The sequence below is a fragment of the Microcebus murinus genome, chromosome 14 (genome assembly GCF_040939455.1).
Source record: "Microcebus murinus isolate Inina chromosome 14, M.murinus_Inina_mat1.0, whole genome shotgun sequence".
NCBI lineage: Eukaryota > Metazoa > Chordata > Mammalia > Primates > Cheirogaleidae > Microcebus > Microcebus murinus.
Window position 1 is genome coordinate 79,141,644 of NC_134117.1, and position 18,672 is coordinate 79,160,315.

General features: G+C 42.8%; 1 long non-coding RNA gene across 2 annotated transcripts in view; it reads right to left on the reverse strand.

Annotated features, from left to right (window-relative positions):
• The window catches only part of LOC142875599 (uncharacterized), a 48,014-nt gene extending 29,665 nt beyond the window's left edge, over positions 1-18,349 (reverse strand). For both annotated transcript variants that reach the window (XR_012922924.1, XR_012922925.1), the window contains exons 1-2: positions 17,870-18,349; positions 16,428-16,486 (exon numbers count right to left, since the gene is read on the reverse strand). This is a non-coding gene — a long non-coding RNA (uncharacterized LOC142875599). The remainder of the gene's footprint in view (positions 1-16,427; positions 16,487-17,869) is intronic.
• Positions 18,350-18,672: the final 323 nt, after the last annotated feature.

Sequence of the window (18,672 nt, forward strand, 5' to 3'; positions counted from 1 at the left end):
TGAGATAATAGTAGCCAAAACATTCTAAAACGACAGATTCGGGAAGCTCAGAAAATGCCAAGCAGTATAAATACAATGCATACCCCCGACCCTGTATTAGGCATATCATGTTCAAACTGCAGAAAACCAAAGACAAAGAGAAAAATTTAAAAGAACTCATGGGGGTGGGGTTGTAGGAATACCAGAAACAAGGATAAGAATTACAGTTGTCTGGGTACGGGGTGAGGTGCGGTGGATGGATTAAAGCTTTCTAAAATCATCTAGGAGGAGATAGAGGAGGAGGAGAGTGGCAATCGCTACACCATGGAGCAGCAGAAAGCAACGAATTAATTCTGACATAGGCTCAGTTACAATAACTAGGCATGGGTTGGTAGCTAAGAGAAATGAATACCAGAAAACTACCAAACTAACAAAGTGGAAAATGAAATAATAAGAAATCTGAACAAGCCAAAGTAAACCTTCTGAAAAAGTATAATCGATAGTATAAATTATGATATAAATTTTATCATGTTAGATTGAAATATATTTAGTAAACTCTCTATGGCCATACCAATACCACCCTGAACACACCCAATCTCATCTAATATATGTAGTAAACTAAGATGGATGTATAATACCAAAAATACGGCTAGGTGCAGTGGCTCATGCCTGTAATCCTAGCACTCTGGGAGGCCGAGGCGGGCGGATTGCTCGAGGTCGGGAGTTCGAAACCAGCCTGAGCGAGACCCTGTCTCTACTAAAAATAGAAAGAAATTAATTGACCAACTAAAAATATATACACACAAAAAAAAAAATTAGCCGGGCATGGTGGTGCATGCCTGTAGTCCCAGCTACTTGGGAGGCTGAGGCAGGAGGATTGCTTGAGCCCAGGAGTTTGAGGTTGCTGTGAGCTAGGCTGACGCCACGGCACTCACTCTAGCCTGGGCAACAAAAGTGAGACTCTGTCTCAAAAAAATAAAAATAAAAACAGAAAGAAATTAGTTGGACAACTAAAAATATATAGAAAAAATTAGCCAGGCATGGTGGCACATGCCTGTAGTCCAAATCTACTTGGGAAGCTGAGGCAGGAGGATCATTTAAGCCCAGGAGTTTGAGGTTGCTGTGAATTAGGCTGACACCACGGCACTCTAGCCCATGAAACAGAGTGAGACTCTGTCTCAAAAAAATATATATATATATACGAATTATCAGAGAAAATGTGAGTGGTTGTCATCTGACAACAAAGCCCCACTTATCACCATTATGTTATGCTCTCCTCCTAGAGAAAATATTACTGACATCTACAAATCACAGCTTTTACAAGCTACATTGCCTGTTTATTGCTATAATACCAAAATGAAAAAAGTAATCTCACCAAAAAGTCACTGACTCATAAAACAAGAGTTTCTAAATAAAACCTTTAGATGAAAGAAAAGTAATCAACATCCAAATTACTAATTTCCTAGAAAGAAATGAAGGGGTGGGGCCAGCATGGTGGCTCACACCTGTAATCCCAGCACTACGGGAGGCCGAGCCAGGATGGCTTGAGTCCAGGAGTTCAAGATCGGCCTGAGCGAAAGTGAGACCCTGTCTTTACAAAAAAATAAAAAATTAGCCAGGCATGGTGGCCTGCCCCTGTAGTTCTAGCTACTCGGGAAGCTGAGCCAGGAGGATGGCTTGAGCCCAGGAGTTGGAAGATTCAGTGAGCTATGATGACACCACTGCATTCCAGCCTGGGGGACAGGACAGAGTGAGACCCTGCCTGAAAAAGAAACAAAAGCAAACAAACAGGGCATACATTACATGAAAACTTAAGAGGCACAACTAAAGTTATCAGAAAAAACTTGTCTTTAAATCACACCTGTAATCCTAGCACTGTGGGAGGCCAAGGCAGGCGGATTGCTCGAGGTCAGGAGTTCGAAACCAGCCTGAGCAAGAGCGAGACCCCGTCTCTACTATAAATAGAAAGAAATTAATTGGCCAACTAATATATATAGAAAAAAAAAACTAGCCGGGCATGGTGGTGCATGCCTGTAGTCCCAGCTACTCGGGAGGCTGAGGCAGGAGGATCGCCTGAGCCCAGGAGTTTGAGGTTGCTAGGCTGAGGTGAGCGAGGCTGACGCTACGGCACTCACTCTAGCCTGGGCAACAGAGTGAGACTCTGTCTCAAAAAAAATAAAATAAAATAAAATAAATAAAAAATAAAATAAAGATTGAAAGTAATTATAAACTCTAAATTTACCTTAAAAATAAGATAAAAACAAAATAAACCTATATACTTCTTATTGGACCATGAAATAAAAATATAAAATAAACCAAAGAAAGCATGAAAAAATAAAGATAAAATCTAAAATTAATAAAATTATAATAAAGCCAAAATAAATAAGGAAGACTAAATACAACCACAACCATTTTTTTTTCAGTATGTCCCATGAGAGTTTACATACCAAATGGGAAAAATTAGGAGAGAAAAAAGAGAAGGGAAAAATATACATCACTGAGGAAAGGCATCTACTGTGTTTCCCCAAAAATAAGACAGGGTTATATTTATTTTTCCTCAAGAAGACACCCTAGGGCTTATTTCCAGGGGATGTGTTATTTTTTTTTAAGTATGGTACAACAATCTACATTTATTCAAATAGAGTTAATAGAGTCTTCTGGAACATCATCATAACTCTCCAAACCCCGAATTCCATCCTGAATTTCTTGCAACTCTATTTCCTTTAGAACCATTGGCCCCAATCTCTCATGTTGAGCAATAGAGCTCTCATTAAATGAGCAAGGCTGGCTGATTTATCACAGATCCAGTGAGCACTGGGTCCAATCTGCACAGTGGAGCAGAAATGATCTCTCTGGACTCAGTAGGAGACTGCTTGCTGAAGCTTTCCCCTGTCCCCTGGTGTCTGTGGGGGTGAGAGAGGCCCACAGTGCTGAGTAAAATGGCAGCCACAGCTTTCCTCCTTCCCCCTGGGGCCACACAATACCTAAAGCGGTGCGTCCCGCTCCTCACTGCACTGAGGAGACTTTCCCCCCCGAAAGCCTCAACTTGCAGCACGCACAGGATGGCCGGGACCTGACGGGGGGAGCCGCCCTTGTTGGTGGGGCTGCCCACACCTTTCCAGTCACCTCTGGGATAGTAGCTGTCACGATGGGGCAGATGAGAAGGGCTGTTGGTCTTCTTTACCACTCCTCAATGAAATGCATGGGTTGTGCAGATGCCCTGCGTAGCCACACCCATCACTAGGTCTTATTTTCGGGAAACATGGTAGCCACAAAGATGGAAGAGTAGTAAATTATAGGAGAATCATACATGGCACTTCACAGCAAAAATTTTCAGAATACAGAGGAAGAAGCAGGTTGTTTATGAATAAAATTTTAATAAAATTGATCCCTAAAGAACATAATCAGACCAATAATAAAAATGACATTTGCAAATCTGCTGATGATGTAAAAGCCAGCAAGGCTGGGAACCTTTTCACTGAATTCTAGCTAGCCTTTCAAGAACAGATGAGTCTCATATTGTCATACGCTATTCCACAAAACATGGAAAGCCCCCAAATCACTACTGAACTGGAAGAATCTTTTTTTTTTTTTTTTTTTTTGAGACAGAGTCTCACTTTGTTGCCCAGGCTAGAGTGAGTGCTGTGGCGTCAGCCTAGCTCACAGCAACCTCACACTCCTGGGCTCAAGAGATCCTCCTGCCTCAGCCTCCCGAGTAGCTGGGACTACAGGCATGCGCCACCATGCTCGGCTAATTTTTTCTATATATATTAGTTGGCCAATTAATTTCTTTCTATTTATAGTAGAGACGGGGTCTCGCTCTTGCTCAGGGTGGTTTCGAACTCCTGACCTTAAGCAATCCGCCCGCCTCGGCCTCCCAGAGTGCTAGGATTACAGGCGTGAGCCACCGCGCCCGGCCTGGAAGAATCTTAATACCAAAACCTTAAAAAAGTAGTACAACAGAAATTATAGGAAAATTTCTCTTGTAATTTTGATGCAAATGTCCCCAACAAAATATTAGCAAACTAAGTGCAGGAGTATATATTTTTAAATATTAATAATACAGCAAGGCATGATGGCTCAGGCTTACAATCATAGCACTCTGGGAGGCTGAGGGAAAAGGATCGCTTGAGGTCAGGAGTTCCAGACCAGCCTGAGCAAGAGAAAGACCCCGTATCTACTAAATATAGAAAAAATTAGCCGGCCAACTAAAAATAGAAACAAAAAATTACCCAGGTGTGGTGGTGAGCACCTATAGTCCCAGCTAATTGGGAGGCTGAGGCAGGAAGATCACTTGAACCCAGGAGTTTGAGGTTGCTGTGAGCTAGGCTGACGCCACGGCACTCTAGCCCCAGCAACAGAGTAAGACTCTGTCTCAAAAAAAAAAAAAAAAATATATATATATATATACACACACACATAGATATATATATGTATACACACATATACATAGATATATATATATGTATACATCATGACCCATTAGAATATGCTCTCTATGAAAGCAGTGGCTGTTGTTTTTAGTGAACCATGCTCCTAAAATATAATAGGTGCTTAATAATTTTTTTCAAATACATGAAAAATCATATAGGTCTTTTTCTAATAATGTAAGGCCAGTTCAATGATAGGAAACCAATCAACATGAGTCATTACATCAATATATTAATCTTAGACACAGACAAAAAGCACTAGCTCATGAACAATTAGATGTACACTTTTAATTATATTAAATATTAGCAACAATCATTTAATAATGAAAATGTGAGAAAAAAGAAAGTTTAGGAAGAATATCAAAAATTATAAATAACTAGAAAATGTATGATTCAGATCAAAAATTATTTAAAATGTTGGGAAAAATCATAAATCTGGTATGAAACCTATATCCAGAATATATAAAGATCTCCTACAACTCAATAATAAAAGACAAATAATCCAATTTTTAAAATGGCCAAAGGATTTTAATAGATATTTCTCCAAAGAAGATATAAAAATGGCCAATAAACACATGAAAAGATGTCTGACATCATTATTTATCAGGAAAATGTAAATCAAAACCACAGTGAGATACTACTTCATAGTCATTAGGATGTCTACAACCAAAAGAATAGAAAAGTATTGGCAAGGATATGGAGAAATTGGAATCCTCATATATTGCTGGTGGAAATGTCAATGTGCAGCCACCATGGAAAATAGTTTTATAGTTCCACAAAAGCTAAAAATAGTTACCAAACAATTCACTTTTAGGTATATACTCAAAAGAGCTGAAAATATAGGTCTACACAAAACCTTGTACACAAATGTTCATAGTAGCATTACTAATAATAGCCAAAAAAAAGTGAAAATAACCCAAATGTCCATTAATTGATGATTGAATAGACAAAATGTGGCATATTCCCACAATGGAATATTAATCAGCAGTAAAGAAGAATGATATACTGAAACATGCCACAGCATGGACAAACCTTGAAAACAGTGTATGCTAAGTGAAAAAAGCCCGTCACAAACGGACACATTGTATGGTTCTATTTATATGAAATTTCCAGAATAGGCAAATATGCAGAGACAGAAAGTAGGTTAATATTGCCAAGGGCTGGAGGAGGGAAGAATGGGGAAGGACTGCCAATGAGTACAGGGCTTCTTTTAGAGGCAAAGAAAATATTCTGTGAATACATTATTCTAAAAACCACTGAAATGTGTACTTTAAAAGGGTAAGCTATATGGTATATGAGTCAATAAAATTATTTTAAAAAATGTTTTGGAAGAACATAAAACAATGCTCCTGAGAGATAAGATTTATTTATCAAAATATTGAACCACCAAAATTAACATAAAATTTTAAGAAAATTTCATTTAGTAAGCCAACTTTTTTGGTTGTTGTTTTTCAATTGTTATTATAACAGGTGGAGAAGATCCACTGAATATAATTTTATTTTTAATTCAAAGAGGAAAAAAGGTATATGCAAAACAAAAACTATAAAGGGAGCGTGCCTTGCTAAATGTTACTATTTATTACAAAGCAGCTCCTCTAATCCTAAGAAAAATGTATCAGAAGAAAGGAAGAAGTCTAGAAATAGATTCAAATATATAGAAACAGTATCTTAAAATATGGTAAGGTCAAAATTTCAATTTCATGAGGCAAAGGATGATAAAATGAGATTGACATAATTATAAATGAGATAATCTGTCATTAAAAAAAAAAAAACCTAAGGCCAGCACGGTGGCTCACGCCTGTAATCCTAGCACTCTGGGAGGCCAAGGCAGGCGGACTGCTCAAGGTCAGGAGTTGGAAACCAGCCTGAGCAAAAGCGAGACCCCGTCTCTACTATAAATAGAAAGAAATTAATTGGCCAACTAATATATAGAGAAAAAATTAGCTGGGCATGGTGGCACATGCCTGTAGTCCCAGCTACTCAGGAAGCTGAGGCAGCAGGATTGCTTGAACCCAGGAGTTTGAGGTTGCTGTGAGCTAGGGTGACACCATGGCACTCACTCTAGCTTGGGCAACAAAGCAAGACTCTGTCTCAAAAAAAAAAACCCTAGGCCTCACTATATAAAAATGCATTTCTGGCTGGGTATAGTGACTCATGCCTATAATCCCAACACTTTGGGAGGCCAAGGCAGGAGGATGGCTTGAGGCCAGGAGTTTGAGACCAGTCTGGGCAACATAGCAAGACCTCGTCTCTACAAATGATAAAAAAATTAGCTGGGCATGGCGGTGCGCACCCACACCCAGCTACTTGGGAGGCTGAGGCAGGAGAATCGCTTGAGCCCAGGAGTGCAAAGTGATGATGAGCTATGATGGCGCCACTGCACTGCAGCCTGGGTGAGAGTGAGACTCTGTCTCTTAAAAAAATATATATTTCAGTAAGTATAAAACATAAAACAAGGAAACACTCAAGCAATGATATATTAAGTCTGTTAAAAAAGGTAGAAAATCTTAAATTGGATTTTAAAAAATTGCACTATTAATACATAGTACTTACAAAGGAGATGTCTAAAACTAAACATACATAAAAGTTCACTCACTCAATGACTTCTGAATACTTTTTATGTGCCCGTCACTACCCTAGGCACTTGAGAGACAGCAGTGAAAAACAAAGCCTGCAAGAGGATCACATTCGCCCAAGAGGGAGAAAATAGACAATCGACAATATAAGAAGAAAATCGCAGAGCATGTTGGATGAGAAGTGCTATGTCGAAAATACAAAGTGGACCAAGGCAAGGGGTGGGAGTTTGTGCAGAGGACATACATGGTCCTGAGGCGGCAAGAAGGAGCCACAGGCTCCCTGGGAAAGCGCTCCAGGAAGAGGGCACATTTCACACGAGGACAAAGGTGGCGCTGTGCCTGGCATGTGCAGCAAAAAGGCAAGTCAGGCCGGAGCAGAGTGATCCAGAGGAGAAGTCAGAAAAGTAATGGGCCACATAACCCACTACTGGACCTTTGGCTTTTATGTAAAAGGCACAAGAGGAACATAGAATAACTCAACTCCCATCCTTCGAGGGTACACTGGATGCTATGCCAGGAACCAGGACTGAGCAGCAGAGAAACTGCTGTGTGACTCTTGCTGTAACCCAGGCAAGAAATATCCCAGAGAGGACCAGAAGAGGTGTCACACTCTAGATATATTCAGGATGTATGGCCCAGAGGTTCTACTGACAAACAAAGTGTGGCACGCTGAGAGAAACAGGTCGAAGATGATTCCGAGGGGTCTGCTATCAAACAGGAAGGGGAAGGAGGGCTCCGGAGGGTGCAGGTTTGGGAGGTGGAATCCAGGAAGCCAGCTTTAGTCATGTTGAGCTTGGATCTATAAAACACTCCAGTGGAGACGCAGAGTGGACAATTAGATATATGCATCCTAAGTGCAGGAAGAAATCTGAGCTAGAGATATTATCAGGAATGACCAGGCCCCAGGAGTTATTAGGAAAGTACTGATGAAAGCAAACAACATCGCCAAGAGGAAGGACCTCAGAGAAAGGACAAGGACCAAGGACTGCACATGAATATGCAGAACTAGGATGAAAAAGAGAAACCAGCAAACAATGAGAGCAAAGGAAAGTTAAAAGAATGTGGTCTCCTATAAGCCAAATTATTAAAGTCAATCACAAGAAAAAAGTACAGGTATATGAGACCAGCGCAAAGAAGTGAATACTGGAATACAGTGAGTCATACAGATCTTTTGGTTTCCCAGTGCATATAAAAGTTACGTTTACACTTTACTGTTAGTCTATTAAGTGTGCAATAGCATTACATTTAAAAAAACCAATGTACAAATCCTAATTTAAAAACTACTTTATTGCTAAAAAAAAAAATGTTAACGGCCATCTGAGCCTTCAGCAAGTAGTAATCATTTTGCTGGCGGAGGGTCTTGCCTTGATGTTGATGGCTGCTGACTGATCAGGGTGGTGGTTACTAAAGGCTGGGGTAGCTGTGGCAATTTCTTAAAACAATGAAGTCTGCTGCATCCGTTAACTCTTCCTTTCACAGAAGATTTCTCTGCAGTCTGTAGCATGAGATGCTGTTTGGTAGCATTTTACCCACAGAACTTCTTTCAAAATTGGAGTCAAACCTCTCACACTTTGCTGCTGCTTTATCAACTAAGTTTATATAATATATCTAGATGCTTTGTTGTCTCAACAATGTTGCAGGACCTTCACCAGGAGCAGATTCCACCTCAAGAAACCACCCTCCTTGCTCATCCCCAAGAAGCAGCTCCTCATCCGTCCAAGTTTTATCATGAGATTCCATCAATTCAGTCACATCTTCAGGCTGTACTTTTTTTTTTTTTTGAGACCAAGCTAGAGTGCCATGGTGTCAGCCTAGGTCACTCACAGCAACCTCAAACTCCTGGGCTCAAGCAATCCTTCTGCCTCAGCCTCCCGAGTAGCTGGGACTACAGGCATGCGCCACCTTGCCCGGCTAATTTTTATATATATTTTTAGTTGGTCAATTAATTTCTTTCTATTTTTAGTAGAGATGGGGTCTCGCTCTTGCTCAGGTTGGTCTTGAACTCCTGACCTTGAGCAATCCGCCCACCTCGGCCTCCCAGAGTGCTAGGATTACAGGCGTGAGCTACTGCACCTGGCCCAGTCTGTACTTCTAATTCTAGTTCTCTTGCTATTTCCACCACATCTGCAGTGACTTTGTCCACGGAAGTCTTGAACCCCTGAAAGTCATCCACAAGGGTTGGAATCAATTTCTTCCAAACTCCTGCTAATGTAGATAGTTTTATTTATTTATTCATTTTAAAGACAGGATCTTGCTCTGTCACCCAGGCTGGAGTGCAGTGGCACCATCACAGTGCACCATCACTGCAGCCTCAAGTGATCCTCCTGCCTCAGCCTCCCAAGTAGCTGGGATTACAAAGCACCTCTTCCTATGAATCATGACTGTTCTTAACAGCAGCTAGAATGGTGAATCTTCTTCAGGTTTTCAATTTACGTTGTCCAAATCCATCAAAGGAATCACTATCTACAGCAGCTATAACCTTATAAATATATTTCTTAAATAATAAGATTTGAAAGCCAAAATGACTCCTTGATTGATGGCTGCAGAATGATGCCATGCTAGCCGGCATGAAAACAACATTAATCTCCTTGGACATCTCCAGCAGAGCTCTTTGGTAAACAGGTGCACTGGCAATGAGTAGTATATATTTTGAAAGCAATCTTTTCTTCTAAGCAGTAGGTCTCAACAGTGGGCTTAAAAATATTCAGTAAACCATCCCATAGAAAGATGAGCTGTCATCTAGGCTTTGTGGTTCCATTTACAAATACAGGTTTGGGCATAATTCTTAAGGGCCCTAAGATATTCAGAATGGTAAATGAGCATTGGTTTTCACTTAAAGTCACCAGCTGCATTTGTCCCTAACAAGACAGCCAACCTGTCCTTTGACTCTTTGAAGTCTGGCATTGACTTCTCTTCTCTAGCTATGAAAGTCCTACATGGCATCTTCATCCAACAGGTTGTTCTGTCTACATTGAAAATCTGTTGTTTAGTGTAGCCACCTTCATCAATGATCTTAGCTTCTACATCAGCACTTGTTGCTTCATCTTGCACTTGCACATTTTTGTTATTGTTGTTTTGAGACAGGGTCTCACCCTGTTGCCTGGGCTAGACTGCAGTGGTGTCCTTGTCCATAGCCCACTGCAACTTCCAACTCCTGGGCTCAAGCCATTCTCCTGCCTCCGCACCCCAAAGTACTAAGAACAAGAGCCACTGCGCCCAGCCCATCTTGCACTTTTATGTTATGAAAATAGCTTCTTTCCTTAAACTTCATGAACCAACCTCTGCTAGCTTCAAGCTTCTGTAGCTTCCTCATTTCTCTCAGCCTTCAAAGAATTGAAGAGTGTTAGGGCCTTGCTCTGGATTAGGTTTTAGCTTAAAGGAATGTTGTTGTAGCTGGCTGGATCTTCTATCCCATCCACTAAAACTTTCTCCATACCAAAAATGAGGCTATTTCACTTACTTATCATTCTTCGAAAACCTTCCCTTTGCACTTATAACTTGCCTGTTTGAAGCAAGCCTAACTTTTGGCCTATCTTGGCTTTCAATATGCCTTCCTCACTTTTGATTTAAAGCTAGAAAGAGTTAGGAGACATGCAACTCTTCCTTTCATTTGAACACTTAGAGGCTACTGTAGGATAATTAATTAGCCTAATTTCAATGTTGTGTCTCAGGGAATAGGGAGGGCCGAGGAAAGGGAGAGACTGCAACAGCTAGGTGGTAGAACAGTCAGTCACAGCACACACAACATTTGTTAAGTTCGCCATCTTATATGGGTGTAGCACAGTTACAACAGCAACATCAAAGATCACAGATCACAGATCACCATAACAGATACAATGGAGTCTGAAATATTGTGAGAACTACCAAGATATGCCACAGAGACACAAAGTGAGCACATGCTGTTAGAAAAATGGTACCCACAGACTTCATCAAAGCATGGTTGCCACACACTTTCAACTTCTAAAAAAAAAAAAAAAAACAAATTATCTGCAAAGCACAATAAATTAGATATGCCTGTAATCGATAGAGCCAAATGCGTCTAAAAGGTCATGTAAGAGGAAGGCTAAGACTTAACCACTAGAGGGCACTGTTGACCTTGACTTAAAATATTAAGGGGCGAGCCACGGTGAAGACTTAAGTTCCTATCAAGAGGCCGGGCGCGGCGGCTCACGCCTGTAATCCTAGCACTCTGGGAGGTCGAGGCGGGCGGATTGCTCAAGGTCAGCAGTTCGAAACCAGCCTGAGCAAGAGCGAGACCCCGTCTCTGCTAAAAATACAAAGAAAACGAATTGGCCAACTAAAAATATACGGAAAAAAAAAATTAGCCGGGCATGGTGGCACATGCCTGTAGTCCCAGCTATTTGGGAGGTTGAGGCAGGAGGATCCCCTGAGTCCAGGAGTTTGAGGTTGCTGTGAGCTAGGCTGACGCCACGGTACTCTAGCCAGGGCAACAGAGTAAGACTCTGTCTCAAAAAAAAAAAAAAAAAAAAAAAAAAAAGGCCGGGCGCGGTGGCTCACGCCTGTAACCCTAGCACTCTGGGAGGCCGAGGCGGGTGGATTGCTCGAGGTCAGGAGTTCAAAACCAGCCTGAACAAGAGCGAGACCCCGTCTCTACTATAAATAGAAAGAAAATTAATTGGCCAACTAATACATACAGAAAAAATTAGCCGGGCATGGTGGCGCATGCCTGTAGTCCCAGCTACTCGGGAGGCTGAGGCAGTAGGATCGCTTGAGCCCAGGAGTCTGAGGTTGCTGTGAGCTAGGCTGCCGCCATGGCACTCACTCTAGCCTGGGCAACAAAGTGAGACTCTGTCTCAAAAAAAAAAAAAAGATTAGCTGGGGCTGGGCACAGTGGCTCATGCCTGTAATACTAGCACTTTGGGAGGCCAAGGCAGGAAGACTGCTTGAGTCCAGGAGTTCAAGACCAGCCTGGGCAATAGCAAGACCCTATCTCTACAAAAAATAGAAAAATTAGCCAGTCTAGGCACTGTGCACCTGTAGTCCCAGCTACTCAGGAGCCTGAGGCAGAAGGGTCACTTGAGCACAGGAGTTTGAGGCTGCAGTGAGCTCTGATCACAGCACTGCATTCTACCCCAGGAAACAGAGTGAGACCTAAAAAAAAAAAAAAAAAAATGGCTCTAAAAAATAAAAAAATAGAAATAAAGGAAAATAATCTATCTCAAGAACAAAGACACAAAAATCCCTAACAATTTATCATAAAATATATTTTAAAAGGATAGAACATTGACCCCAAGTGTGATTCCTCCCTTCCCCAGAAAATAGACTGATTTAACATTTGAAAATCAAAACATTAACAGAATTATCTCAATCAATAGGTTAATATCAATCAATCTATTTAAAGAAAAAAGGAGAAAACCATATAATCATCTCAATAATAATGTCCAAAAAATATCTAACAAAAAACTGATAGTAAACATATACTAAATGATAAAACATTGAAAATTTTCCCTTGAGACTGGGAAGAAAATAAGCATGTAATACCGCAATTTCATTGAACATCAGAGTTAGGGCTACTGCAATAAAGAAAGAAAAATAAATAAAAGTTTAAAGATTAAGAAGGAAGAAATTTTCATATAAAATATAAGTGTAAGTAGAAAATCTAAAATAATCTACAGATAAAATGTTAGAATTAATAAATGATCACTGAGTACAAGTTCAATATACAAAACCAACTACAGGCTGGGCATGGCGGCTCACGCCTGTAATCCTAGCACTCTGGGAGGCAGAGGCGAGAGGATCGCTCAAGGTCAGGAGTTCAAAACCAGCCTGAGCAAGAGTGAGACCCTGTCTCTACTAACAATAGAAAGAAATTAATTGGCCAACTAAAAATATATAGAAAAAATTAGCCACGCATGGTGGCACATGCCTATAGTCCCAGCTACTTGGGAGGCTGAGGCAGAAGGATTCCTTGAGCCCAGGAGTTTGAGGTTGTTGTGAGTTAGGCTGACATCACGGCACTCACTCTAGCCTGGGCAACAGAGTAAGACTCTGTCTCCAAAAAAAAAAAAAAAATTTTAAAATAAAAAACCAACTACATACTAGCAACACCCAAATGGGGAAAAATTTTTCAAATACCCAGGATAAAGTTAACAAAAGAAGTATAAGACATCCACATGGAAAAGTGCCAGACACTGCTGAGAAAATGAAAAAAGACTTAAGTAAACTGAGAGTAACGTCATGTTGATGAATGGAAAAAAGTTAGTATTAATATGACCATTCTCCCAAATTGATCTATAGATGTAATACAATACTAAAGTCCAGCAGATTAGGGGTGTGAGGAAGCAAGGGGATTGACAAGGTGATTATAAAGTTTATACTGAAATACAAAGGACCTAAAGTAGCCAAGACAATCTTAAAGGACAAAGTTAGAGGCCGGGAGCGGTGGCTCACGCCTATAATCCTAGCACTCTGGGAGGCTGAGGCGGGCAGATTGCGCAAGGTCAGGAGTTCATCAGAATCTGAGACCTATGCTGTAAAAAAAAAAAAAAAAAAAAAAAAAAAAAAAGGAGTTCAAAACCACCCTGAGCAAGAGCAAGACCCCCGTCTCTACTATAAATAGAAAGAAATTAATTGGCCAACTAATATATATAGAAAAAATTAGCCGGGCATGGTTGCGCATGCCTGTAGTCCCAGCTACTTGGGAGGCTGAGGCAGGTGGATTGCTTGAGCCCAGGAGTTTGAGGTTGCTGTGAGCTAGGCTGACGCCACGGCACTCACTCTAGCCTGGGCAACAAAGCGAGACTCTGTCTCAAAAAAAAAAAAAAAGGACAAAGTTAGAGAACTTATACCCGCAGATATGAACACTTTTATAATGCTACAATAATAAGGGCTGGGTGGTATCAGCACAAGGCTTGATAAACAGACAATTGCAACACCACTGAGAATTCAAAAAGAGATCCTCACATATATGGTCCCTAATTTTCGACAGATGACAGAGGTCAAAATAACAGTTACCCTTATGTGACAGTGGGCAAGTACAATCTTGGAGAGAATACAAGGCAGCCTTCCACAGCACAGAAAACGAAATGCCCCTCATCTTGATCTGGGTGACAGTTATCCAGGTGTGTGGCATATGAAAATTCATCAAGCTGTGCACTTACGATTTATGCACTTTGCCTCAACTTCAAAAAAAGAAAGAAAGATTAACAACTTGAAAGTCACAAGACTTGATCACTGACTGGATGTGCTACTTGCAGGTAAAGGACAGCAGTAAAGACAAATGTTTGTCATTTGTATGATGAACTGGCTGACATTCTATGGGAAAGAAAGGAGAAAACTGGAGACTATAAATAACAACTTTCTCTTTGGATCTGTGAAATTTGAGGGGCCTTTGGATGAGCTACACAGAGATGACCAGCAGAAAGTTGGCCATTAGAGTCTAAAGTAGAGAAGTCTAGGCTAGAGATCCAGAGCCAAGCATCTCAGCAGATGGTGTAACCTCAGAGAGGAAAGGACACACGTCAGCAAGCCCAGGAAAGTGAGGATAGTAAGAGATCAAGAATGGACACCTAGATGCAGTAATAACAAGAAGCGGGAAGAGGAAGAAGACTCCACTGCCGTGGCCCGTTTACAGGATGGAGGATGAACACAGAACACAAAACACAAATGCAGAACACAAAGAAAAACACAGACACACATACAGATGGTTGACTCGAGTAATAATACTCCGGGTCAGTTTTATTTTTATACTCTAAAAAATTAAAATTAGTTCCTTGTACATAACCACCCAGGCATTACAGCAATGGCCATAAACTGGAATGCGTAGCCTTAGGGAAGCAGATATCCCCTGACTCAGAATTTCCAGGTGGTTGCTTGAGGCACTAGGCATAGATAAAGGACTGAGATTAGCAAGGGTGGGCAAGGCAAGCCACAGGGGAATTTCTCATCCCCAGCTTCTCTTAGGGTTACCCTCTAAGATCTTAGGCTGACCTCTGGCAGCTGTGCATGGCTTAGGTCGCCCCTTTTCTTGAGGGGTCTTACCAGTCATTGACTAACCAGCCATATTATGGGGTTTAAGCAGCAATCACAGGAACAATGTGTTTATCGTGTGGCTCCAGACCCCCAATGCTGTGGGGCTGGGTAGCTCTTGTTCACTTGCAGCTCAGGTCCTTTGTTATACCTCTAGGCAACAGCCTTGTTTATCACAGGGAGCCTGACTAGAGCACATTACTTTCAAACGCTCTGGGCAGAGCACGTACATTACTCACTAATTCTTTTTTTTTTTTTTTTTTTGAGACAAGAGTCTCACTTTGTTGCCCAGTCTAGAGTGAGTGCCGTAGCATCAGCCTAGCTCGCAGCAACCTCAAACTCCTGGGCTCAAGCAATCCTGCTGCCTCAGCCTCTCCAGTAGCTGGGACTACAGGCATGCACCACCATGCCCGGCTAATTTTTTCTATATATATTAGTTGGTCAATTAATTTCTTTGTATTTATAGTAGAGACAGGGTCTCGCTCTTGCTCAGGCTGGTTTCAAACTCCTGACCTCAGCAATCCGCCCACCTTGGCCTCCCAGGGTGCTAGGATTACAGGCGTGAGCCACCGCGCCCGGCCTAAATTTAATTCTTAAACTAGGAAAATATGTCAGTCCCTTACACTTCACTGAGGACAAAAAAGAAATAATCACAGAGGAAGGACCAGATCAGAAACCAAACAGTAAGACATTCTGGGAGACATGCCATGAGCATCAACTGGACAGAATGCTCAATTAAGGCAAGCACTAAAGTATCCATGACATTTGCCATAATAAGGTCACTGGTATCCCTTACCAGATAGATCCAGCAAGTTGGGCAGTTTGAAATACAAAATGGAAATGGTGAGACATTTGCCAGAAAATATAACTTTAACCTATCTGCTGTCCAATCTATACATAATATTTAAGGAGTTTATCTGAAGGTGACATAATCCATTCTCTCTCGCACATATGCAAGGTTCTATGCCTCGATCAAGCAGGAACCATCAGAAAAAGGTCTAAGGGATGCACGCAGACCCTTAGAAACATGTACCAACTGAGTACTCCACTAGCACAAAGTGCTCTGCTTCCCCTCAGGAGCAATCACAGGCAGCAGGCTGCACTGATTTCTGGTACTCACTGAAAGATATTTACTATGTTACCTACAGGAAAAGAACATTTTTTGGACTTCAATGCCAATAACTGTTCATGTCTCATGCAGAATTCTTGATTTCTTTTAATAGCCAATGCAAATCATATAACAGAGAACACAGCATTTTTACTATGACCATCAGAAAGATCAAACAAATTTGCTGAAAGATCATGGAACCTACATAATTCTGCATACTGCTTTGTCCTGATATTGATGAACTCTTTTATATTTTCTCTGAAGTTGATTTTCATCTATTTCTACATTTCCATTCTAATCTAAGACATTGTAAACCAAATAGGGAACAAAAAATAAACAACTCACCTGAGATCTGATCATTTTCTGCTGTGCCAGAAAACACTTACAGAACTAGGAAGGCGGAGCTGTAAAAGAAAGAATGGATGGCAGGAGCTCTGAGGCAGGGTGTCTGTAGTGTAGTGATTGCCACATTCGCCTGCCCTGCCCTGAGCCTCCTGGATTCTCCTGCCTATAACTCTACACACTGGCTGGATACACTGTGCTCCTGTAGGAGAATGCCCTTTGGCCCTTAACTACCTTGGCAGTATTTTCTCAGTCTTTTGACGGAAACTGACTTTAACTTACGTCAGGAATTCTGACTACTGTCTAGGATACTAATGAATGGGATGACCTGGACAGTCACTCTCCAGAGCTCCGTGTTTTTCATCTTTCATGTTAGACAAAAACTGGTACTCCAGGAAGTTCTATCCTTGCACTGCTTTCTGAATGTGTACAACAGGATGGAGAAAGCACCCACATTTCTCAAGGCCACCTATGGTAAGGAGCATGATGTGAGGGTCCCTCAGGATCTGAAAGAATGGAGAATTTGAAAAAAGTCAAAGGCCATTGGGGAGTTTAAGACAATTGTCTCAATAGTAGGTGGTATTTCTTTCCCCAGACTCTCTCAAACCTGCAGATGGGCCAGGCACAGTGGCTCACACCTGTAATACTAGCACTCTGGGAGACGGAGGCAGGAGGATTGTTTGAGCTCAGGAGTTTGAGACCAGCCTGAGCAAGAGTGAGATTCGGTCTCTACTAAAAATAGAAAGAAATTAATTGGTCAACTAAAAACATACAGAAAAAATTAGCCAGGCATGGTGGCACATGCCTGTGGTCCCAGCTACTTGGGAGGCTGAGGCAGGAGGATCGCTTCAGCCCAGGAGTTTGAGGTTGCTGTGAGCTAGGCTGACACTGCACTCTAGCCAGGGCAACAAGAGTGAGACTGTCTCCAAAAAAAAAAAAACAAAAACAGAAATAAAAACCTGCAGATGAAGTGACATTTCCTGGGCAGACCTGCCCCTTGCCTTAGGCCCAGCGAACCTCTCTTCTAAAACCTAGCATACACCTCTCATTGTTTCACAGTTAGAGGTGGCTTGTGGAGCACAAGGATCACACGCTGCTTCTAGCCGTGCAAATCTAGCTCTTTCTCAGCCTTGTCTTCCTCCAGATGGGGCTGCTCTTTACCTCAGAAAAGCAGCTTTGCTCTTAAGAGCCAGGATCTGGGCCGAGTGAACAAAATCATTTTAGCTGGAACTTACATCGGGGCTCAAGTCTTGGAACTCCCTATGCCCCAGAATCTCAGGTTGGTCCTTCAAAGAACCCAAATCAGGACCACTGAGGATACAATGGCTGGATAGTTCAGCCAGGCCCAGAGCCCTCCATTATGCAGTGTGACCCAGCAGCCCTGAAAACACACCAGGAGCCCAGAACTATGAGTGCCCCAAGATAAAATGCAGCCCACGTTATACTTGACAATGGTGTCCTAAGGTTCAGCGCTGCGGCAACGCTGAACTTGGGCGCCATCAGATTCTAGGGAGCAGGCGAGCGGTGTGCCCACGCCCCCTCCCGCGCGGAGTCGGCCGGGCACACGCGCGCCCTCCCGGGGCGCCAGCAGTCCCCGCAGGCCCCACCAGGCGCGCGGCGGCCGCGGCACGGGCGGCAGACGCCGCTGCGCCTGCTCGCCGCAGAGCTGCCGGGCCGGCCGCCCGCCCGCCTCTCGCCCTCTCCTGCACTGCGGAGGGCCGCGGCTGCCGGAGCGCGCAGAACCGAGGCCCGACCCCCACCCGCGGGCGCGGCTGGCTCTTTGGTCCGGGCGGCGCCCCAACCGCGCCCCGCTCCCGCCGCGCCAGGACCGAGGCCGCGCATGCGCCGGGCGCCCGTCTCGGCCTCGAGCGAGGCGCGCACCAGCGGCGACCCGGAGAGGCCGTTTCCCGTGGGGCTGCGCGGCGGGAGCCTCACCCCGACGGCGTCCTCCGCGCCGGGAGGGGGCGCGCAGGTGTCTCCGCGAGCACGGATCCCGAGCCCGCGGGGCAGGCTCTGAACAGGAAAGCGCAGCCGTGGCGGCAGGGCTGGTCCCAGGACAGCGAAGCAGTTCGGTGCTGGTGGTCTTGGTCGTAGTAGTGATGACAGTAAGCTGTGATACTGCTAACTTCCCAAGATCACTGCAGGCACAAAATTTGTGGATAAAGCACACACAAACTAAAAGAAGAAAACAACTATAACATGGCCTTACCTCCTTTGGAGAAATGACTTTTACAAAAACGGAATAACT